The sequence below is a fragment of the Ochlerotatus camptorhynchus genome, unplaced genomic scaffold (assembly GCF_037179485.1).
Source record: "Ochlerotatus camptorhynchus isolate MF236.1 unplaced genomic scaffold, CSIRO-AGI_Acam_v1.1 ptg000265l, whole genome shotgun sequence".
Lineage (NCBI taxonomy): Eukaryota > Metazoa > Arthropoda > Insecta > Diptera > Culicidae > Ochlerotatus > Ochlerotatus camptorhynchus.
Window position 1 is genome coordinate 409,917 of NW_027040755.1, and position 8,218 is coordinate 418,134.

Below are 8,218 nucleotides of genomic sequence, written 5' to 3' on the forward strand. Positions count from 1 at the left end.
CCAGAAAATCCAGAAAGTAGGCGGACACTAATTTAAGGGAAGTCAGACGACCCTACTAGGGAAAGCCAGACAAACTTCTGATGAAAGTCGGAAGAAAGGCCTACCTAGAACAACCTCGTCAACATCGTAATGAATAGTGTTTTGACGTTACAGTAGAGGGACACGTGCTCACCACTTGACCGCCCTCTTTTGAAGCCAACAGTGGTTATGGTCCAATATATGAACGGGATGAAATCTAGTATTGAAATCCGGGTTCGGTTCCATTGACGGCAACCGAATGTGCAGGAAGGCAGCTTCCACACCTAGGATATCGCACCCATTCACAACACACATGGGCCGGGACCAACGGCTTTACTTCCTTTCCGAAGGAAGACGTGACCAGAGATTTTTATACCTCAGAAAAATCCCACCGAACTCGGCTGGGATTGAACCCAGGCCCATTGGGGTGTTAGAAAGCAGTCACGCTTACCACTACACCACCGGCGCCGGCTTGATTTTCCTAGTGACAAATGATGAACATTCGTTTGTTTACTGTAATAAATTCAAGCATATGGCTGAAAGTCTCTTGGGAAGTTTACCGCGCCGAAATAAATAATAACGTTTGGATTTTTCAAAAAATATTGGGAAAAGATATCAAAAATAAAAATAAATCATTTTGCCTATTTTTCTAAGGAAAATTCACGTACAAAAACAGTTTTTGTAAGTCATAAATGAATAGGGTTGAACTCTAAAAACCACAAAAAATCAACCTATCGGATTTGTAGAGAGTCTAATTTTTATCACAATGAGATAAACAATTATTTTTACATGTAAATTTTCTCAGAAATCTGAGGAAAAAAACTGATTTTCTATGTTTTTTTTATAACTTTCTCCAATTTTTACGTAGAACTACGTCTGGGGTGCAAATAAAAAAAAATGTGTGGCTAAATAGTGTTAGGTTTTGAACGCTCGTAACTTTGCCATTTATAGATGAAATCAAAATCCGTATTTGCCAATCAATAGCAAATAACTCTACAAATCTGCTAAAATACTTTTTTCAATTTTCCATACAAAACTTTTTGAAAAATGTACAAATGATAACTGTTTTCATGAAATAAACGTTTTCCCAAACCCAGTCGTCATAATCGAGTACCACATTGATTGCATATTGTTCTGCTTGAATCTGAAAAGTTATAAAACGGCGTGGCAAGCACTCTGCCCTCGTGCAGAAACATTTTCCTCGCAGTGGACGGTGTGATCACCAGCGCTGAGGTGGAAGGAAACTCAACTCTTTGACGAGCTGTTTTTGCATTAAGCTATCCATTTGATTTTTTTTATAGATTTTTAACTGAGCATAGGTAAAGATAAACTGACTTGAAGTTAACTTAAATAAGTTTCAGTTGAAAGCCACTTGTCTGTCATAGTTCTGCAACATAAATATTTGTGATGTCTAGTGCACTTTGATTTCTAAAGATGTTTTGCCATGACTAACATTAGTAAGTTGAAAGTTTAATGAACACGTTTGGAACCTAATTATGAATAGTGAAGGAAGTGATCTACTTTCAAAAATTGAATTTTAATTTTAGGATTTATTCAACAACAACCTAGTTTAAAAAAATATATTTTATCAACATTTTGGAGTTAAATTTCTAAACCATTTATTTTGTTATTAATTAATAATATATTTATATTATTGAATGGAGCAGCAAAAATTATCTCGCAGTTCTAAATCAGTAGATCAACACCACAGCGATTTTCAAACATTAGAACTTGGTTTCGAAGTGTAAATTTTAAGTGAAAAAAAAAAACAGATGGAGCACAGCCATTGTCAAGCTCAAAATACTGGATATTGACCTCCACGTGTTTAGGTGGTTAAAACTTCTGTTCTCTTCACTTGATCGTTGACCTACTCGTCGTACACGATCGATCACTACTTCCCAGTCTCCGGATTTCGGAGTTTCAGCCTCCATCTATCCATCGTTACCCACTTTGCTATCAATCTTCCAATGCCATTCACCACAAAACGTTACGTAGAAGTTCGGTTCCCACCGCTCATTCAGTTCAATACGACTGCTGGAAATTAAGCAATCTGAACATTAAATTTACCCTAACGCTGTTACCATTCGGTTACAAGACTTTGACTGGAAGTAGCTTGGAGTAAGTTTAGGCTTTTGAAATCAATCCATAGGACTTCGGAAGTTGTCTTAGATTAATCCAAAAGACTTCTGTAGATATCTGGAGATGACCGGCCTCTGAAGTTAATCCAAGAGACATCTGGAATTGACCAACGTGCTACTAGACTCAGGTTGTATGACATCTATAGAGGACTCATCAGGTCACTAGGCTTAACCCGTAAGGCTTTCAAGGTTAACATATAAGACACCAAAGTTTATGGAGATATCTGTAATAGCTCCATAAGGCCTCTACACACTTAGAAATGATTACCGACTTCGGTATTTTTTACCGAACTTTCAACAGCTGAACTGTTCCGTAAAAATCAGGTAGGGGAAATGACGGCTTCGGCATGACAGACTATTTTCGGCAACCCAAATTGAAACACTATTTTCACTGGATTTTCTTACGAAAACACTTCGCTGAATGCATGCAAACGATTCTTTATGATTTCAGCTTCAATTTGACTATATTTACCACTGAGAAAAAGCAATCTAGCAGGGTTTTCTTGAAATGAAACACACGCACTACAAATTGTAGCTGATTCCGAGTTGCCGATAATAGAACAACAGATTTACATGCAGTTCAAATGGAACGGTTGCCGAAGAAAAACTGGTTGCCGACAATACTCGCTCTCACTAGAGAAGATTGGAGCTTTGTAAAAGCATTTCAAAACAGTTTTTGACAATTCTTTCGACTGAAATTGTTAGAGCAGCTGGCAGCAAAAGATTGTAAACAAACCAATACTGCATATGTGTGCGTTCCATAGAGAAAAAGGCTATAGAAAGGTCACTGCTTAGGTTGCCGAGAATACGTAAATTCCCCTATATTAATTCATTACCTTTAAAGATTCAAAACTAGGAAAACTTCACAGCAATGGCAAGACTCGATTATTTAAACACGGCTGACAGTGCTTTGAAATTAAAATTTAGTGAAACAGCTTTTGAAATGAGGGTCAAAGTTTGACCAAACGTTCAGCTGTTGAAAGTTTGGTAAAAATTACCGAGGTCGATAATAACTTTAGTTGAGCCAAGATGATTCTATCCAGATTTTCACGCTAGTCTACTATACAATTTTAAGAACCCCCATCTGACATTAGACGCTTACTTGTATAGCAAATTATGGCAGCATCTAAGCAAACGATGATTTCACAAAAAAATAGACCTGCTTAACTCAGCTGTCAACAGGGAATATGGGTTTTTTTGCATGGCGATAGATTTCCACTAATTTACCTTTCTAATTTTTTGGCAAATATATGGAGGCACCCTGTTTCATGATTTTCAATGTTAACACATTTCAAAGTATTCTTTTAGCAAAAGGCTACGGAAGACGAGGCAAGAAGTGTGTGGTTATCAGCTTCCTTCTGGTATAGATATTGCTGGCGAAATATTCTCAATCTCTAGCTGCTCAGCAAAATACTGATGATTAAAAATCAAGGAATTTCGAAGGTTTCTAACTAGCTAATGTACATGTTAGAAATGATGAAATGAAAGCCATTCGTGATTTTTAATGTAGTTACGGGTCAATACAGCCTTGGACGAAAGTTTCCCAAAATATGGACGTGGACTACATACCTAAATGTATCGCCGTAGATCTGCATTCTCTTGAAAGGCGACTCTTTAAAAATCTTCAAATTTTAAGTAAACTTAATTATGCACTGCCATTGCATAAAGTCGATTCGATTAAATTTATCTGTCATTTGAAATGTTTTCATTTCTAAATCAGAGCCTCCTATATCACTGCCATAAAAACCGGTTAGAGCCTGATGTTAAACCGAGGGGTGATTGATTGAAATTATAGCGAGCGTGAAATACTGGATGCAATCTCTAAACATAGCCCGATAAACCTCTGAAGATTGTCGCACGTAAGCCATTTGTAGTTAACCCGTAATAGCTCCGAATATGATCAAAAAGGTGTTAGGACTTAACTTCTGAGGACTTGCCCAGTACAAATTATTCAATAAGCTTCATGCTTTTCAGATTTAAAAAGACAAATTTTAGGGTAAATTATGGCTTCGGCATCCATTGACTGTTTTCGGCAACCAAAATTTAAACGTCAATTTCGCTATATTTTCTCACCAAAACACTTCGATGCATGTATTTAAATGATTCCTTAGTCTTACAGCTTCAGTCTGATTGCATTTTTACGACTGAACAAACCTGGTACGTTAGGTTTTTCTTCAAATGAAAAATACGGCTGATTTCGAGTTGTCGATGAACAGCTGATTAACAAGCAGTTCAAATGGAAAAGTGTCCGAAGAAAAAGAGGCTGCCAACAATAGTCACACTCACCTGAGAAGTTTGGAGCGTTGAAAAAACGTTTTCAAGCAGTTTTGGACAAATCTGTCGAATGGAATGGATAAAGCAGCAAGCAAATGTAAACCAACAAACACGTCATACATATATGTGCGTGACGCTGAGAAATTGCTAATAGAAGTGCGGATGGCTGCTTAAATTGACGAGAATACGAAAATTCTCCTACGTCATACCAATTTGCAAATTATAAAAAATCAGTCTAACGGGGTCGGTCCATGCAATCAATGATAACTACTGAGTAGGCCAAGTATGATTTTGTTAAAAAAAAAATGGCTCAGAAGTGTGTAAATTAGAGACAAACTTTTGGCGGTACTTCCATTGATCTTTTGTCAAGTGCTACAATTATTGGAAAACTAAATCTGGTGACCCGGGGTGAAAAAAAACCAAACGATTATCAGTTAATTTGTTGCATTTACTTTTTGTATGACGAATGATACTGTTCATTTATTTCGCTGGAACGTAGAGATTGAGCCATGAATTTAGGAAGAGGGCAAACATATGAAGAAAAAAAATATGGAAAATACATTCAAACCCTGACCAAGTACTAGAACTAAAAAGAAAACAACCGAAAGCCATTATAAGCAGTGTTGCAGACGTTGAAATGGAAAGCGATTTCTTGTAAAATAGTAATTATAAATAAAACCAAAAATCGTATATTTAATACTGAATCAGAAACCAACTTAAAATAATCACGGTGGTCGAGATATTTACGCAATAATTGAAGGAAAAAAAAACAAAAAAAAAACATTTTTACGACTTTAAGAAGCAAAAGAAAAGAAAACTAAGATAAAACAAGGTATTTTTACTGTTATAAAAAGCGAATAATAAAGAAGCTAGTCGAAGTTAAAATTAAAAACAAACCGGCACCACCCGGGTTATGGTTCGTTTGAGCTGCTGTAAAGTAACAATTTGACAAGAACTAATTCTTAGTGGAATACTAAACAGAAAATGACAACTACAAATTGTAGAGATTAAAAAGCAAAAATACACCGACCGGGAAGATAAGTTTCGTGTTACAAGTTAAAGAAAAAAAAATAAGAAACAAATAAAAAAAAACCTAATGGACAGTACCGTTGATTTAAGCGCAAAACTTAATGCCATGCAGAAGACGACGTTAAAGCTAGTCTAATAATTGAAGAAGAAAAAAATCATTAAAGTAACCTAGTCACAGGGGAAAAGGAAGTAGAAGCAGAGTCTCGCGACTAGTAACTAGTGTAAAAATGAAGTAATTTATTATGGGAAAGCAAAACAGAAAACAGCATTACACCGGTCTTTAGAAAGACTCCGTTTAATATCTAGAGAAAATATTACCAACACAAAAAAAAACAAATCCCGATAGAAGACTCACTCACTCACAAGGCGATGAAATTAATTGGCAGCGCGAATCTTTACCACACACAAATCCAACAGTACCTACCTACCATCATTGGGCTTTTTTCCCTTCCACTAGAAATTGTTCGTTTCCATCCTGTATTGATGTGAACGTCAAAAATCGTCATCAGGAGGATGCTTTGGTAAACGATCGCAGTAGGCTATCACACTGTGATGGGAATGTACTTATCCGTAGCAAGCCATGACTATGAACCTTTGTTGATTACTTAATGACTTTTGTCCCAAACTATTATACAGATCTGTGAAAGACGCGCGCGCTCTCTTTTCCTCTCTGTTTCTCGCTTCCGCTTCTTGGGTGCGAAAGGGGTGAAACGTAAGACACTTAATGCCATGGTGGCTGGTTCTCCTGAATTGGTGTCATCACGGTACTCCAAACCGGTGCGTCACAGGGCCGATAAGATAAAATTATCGCGTGCGCATGGTATAAGCGTATCCCAGGAAGAGACAACGGGAATCACAATAAACAAAATAACTCATCACTTGTTTTGAAAAGTTCGTACAGTTTTAGAAAATTTGGAATTTTTTGTTACTTGTGATTTGTCCTTTCCAGTTATATTTAAGAATTTCAGTTTGGGATGGTGAGTTAGGTTTATTCGATTTTAAATCATTGAAGTTCCTGTTTTTATAGGACTAATACTAATCCAACAAAAATATGTACAATCCTGGAATTTAATAAAATTAGGAAAATGTGAAAACTGTACGGACAATTTTTGATTCAAAGCGTCGTCTCATTGAAGAATGGAAAAAGCAAAGCCTACTGCGACCCGTCTAGAGCCAAGCATAAACATCAATAGGCCCTTTAACATGTGTAATGAATCTGAGGAAACTGTATATGGGGGAATTTACTAGCCATCCAAAGTGAGTGGTAAACGTGGTAACCTCTGGTTGGCAGTGCTTGCTTTGATCGACTGCATTGTTTTACGGATTCATTTTTAAGACTTTTGATCCAAAAAAGGTCCACGTTGACGTTCAGTTGCTCTACTAGTCGCAACGGGGCGAACAAAAAAAAAAACATTGTTACAGTAAGTACCGTTTATTGTACTGAACAAGGGAAAACTATTGTAAGGGACATGTAGAAACAACACACAACCTACCATTTAGGAGGAGTAATTTAACTAAATAAATAAGCATTTTTAAATAAACATCTTAAATACGAGCAGGGCGGCGTTCTGAGGATACATAAAAGCCAATTCACACAAAACCAAATCGCAAACTATTGTGCACGTACATTTAAATGAAGAAAATACGAAGTAACACCAAATAAACTCCCACACGTAAAACCAAAAATCATACACGACATCGTTCGTACTCACCTTTGAAGACATTTATAAAAAAAAAATCTATAGGAACCAAAACAATTCTTCAGATCAGCATATGTGTGTGTGTTATACTAACGTCACCTAAAATGATAAAACAAAACTCTTGATAAAACTCACATGTAAGATTGACACTTCGAAATCTACAATACACACGTCGGTTTGTTAGTAGTTGTTCACACAGAGACTAGATAAATAAAAATTAAACAAAACGTAAGCAGGATACTTTCCTCCTCCATTGCTCTAGTGTGCTTATCATAAAACAATGTTTCCGTTCGGATTTTGGTTATTGTTCTCCGTTTTTCTTGCTTCGAATTTAAACGTTTTGCTGAATATTAGACAAAATCATACGATTGTTAGGAACATATAAAAATCGCGGGTAAAACAAAAAAACAAGCAAGAACTGTAGATGCGTTGAAAATAATAAGTCGTGTAGTAGTTTTTACTAAGCAGAAGACACTAGCCGGAATACGAAAATATCGAGCAAATTTGAACGGAAAAAATTCCCGCAGTGATTTAGTTGCCTTGATTTGAGTTGAGTACCCCCCAAGCTAAAAACACGTTCCAAATCCATCCATCGAGGCGTGCCATACGTTTCTTCTACCAAGGCCAATCCAAGGCTAATCTGATTGAACCGTTTTTTGTTTGTTTTCGAAACAAGAAAAATGTGTCTTGTTGCATTTAACGATTTGCTTCTTCTCTTGATCCCCTTAGTCAGGACTAGAAACGCCTTCATCGCCACCACAATGTAATTGAACCCTATAAATTAGTTAGAATTGTGTAGATCGTGATGCACCTTCCTTTTTCTAGATGTCCGTGCAACGTTGAGTAAAATTAGATTAGTAGGATTCATACGAATTGAAATAATGGTAATATGTTGTCATCATTTAGTCGTCGCCATTTTCTGTTTCTGTTGATATTTGAAGTAAGAAGTTTATACTTAGATTTACCTTTAGCTGTAATTATGTGTTACAAAATTTGTCTGCGTTTGCGCCCGGTGGGTTTATTGGTTTGCTAAGCAAAATACACGAGGTATAGGTTACG